This window comes from Pseudophryne corroboree, unplaced genomic scaffold (genome assembly GCF_028390025.1).
Source record: "Pseudophryne corroboree isolate aPseCor3 unplaced genomic scaffold, aPseCor3.hap2 scaffold_1631, whole genome shotgun sequence".
Lineage (NCBI taxonomy): Eukaryota > Metazoa > Chordata > Amphibia > Anura > Myobatrachidae > Pseudophryne > Pseudophryne corroboree.
The window spans coordinates 80,167-81,028 of NW_026968266.1; positions in this window are offsets into that span (position 1 = coordinate 80,167).

The window sequence follows — 862 nt, forward strand, 5'->3', positions numbered from 1 at the left end:
AAATCAGGTGCACTGTGGTCAGATTGATTTCACCTCTATATACTGATTATAGGGTGTTTTTCAGTCACAAAATTGTGTAGTCAATATCAGAAAAAATGTCTGCGAGCGGCAAAAGTGATGAGGAGAATTTGTCCAGCACTCCCATAGCCCTAACATGCTTATCTTGTAAGTCAGGGGTAATTGATATGAATCAATTGGTCACTTATGAGGGTTTGTGTGCAAACTGTTTCGCTTTTCAGCGAAGTAAAAAACAGGAGTTAGTTCAACCTCCAGTAGAGCCATGATGGAATATGTTCGCAAAGACTCTGTCTTCAATAGCGGACAGGTTAGCTCCAGTAGCACCACCTCAAGGGTTAGGTTACACTATGAACCCATATATGCAGCTCCCTTCCTATGGTTTGGTTCCAGTAGCCTCTACAAGCAACCAAGGGGCAGGTAAGACTAAGACAGATATGTCTGTATGGCAGACTACACAAGAGGATACATCGGATGATGATGCGGAAACAATAGATTGTTCAGATGATGTAGCTAAACTCATTAATGCAGTAAAGGCTGTGCTTTCTCTGGAAGAACCAGCCAAGACCGCGTTAAAAGCAAAAGCACCTGTATTCAAACGAACAAAGTCAGTGAAAGCTGAATTTCCAGCGTCAGAGGAGTTGACGGAAATGATGGATGAGTCTTGGGCAGCGCCCGGTAAAAAGTATAAGATTCCTAGGAGATGGGATTCTTATTATCCATTTCCTGCTGGGGATTGTTCGAAGAGAGAAGTTCCTCCAAAAGTAGATGCACATGTTCTGCGACTCGTGCATAAATCTGCTTTGCCACTGTCATCTACCTCATTGAATGATGTCACAGACAGGAG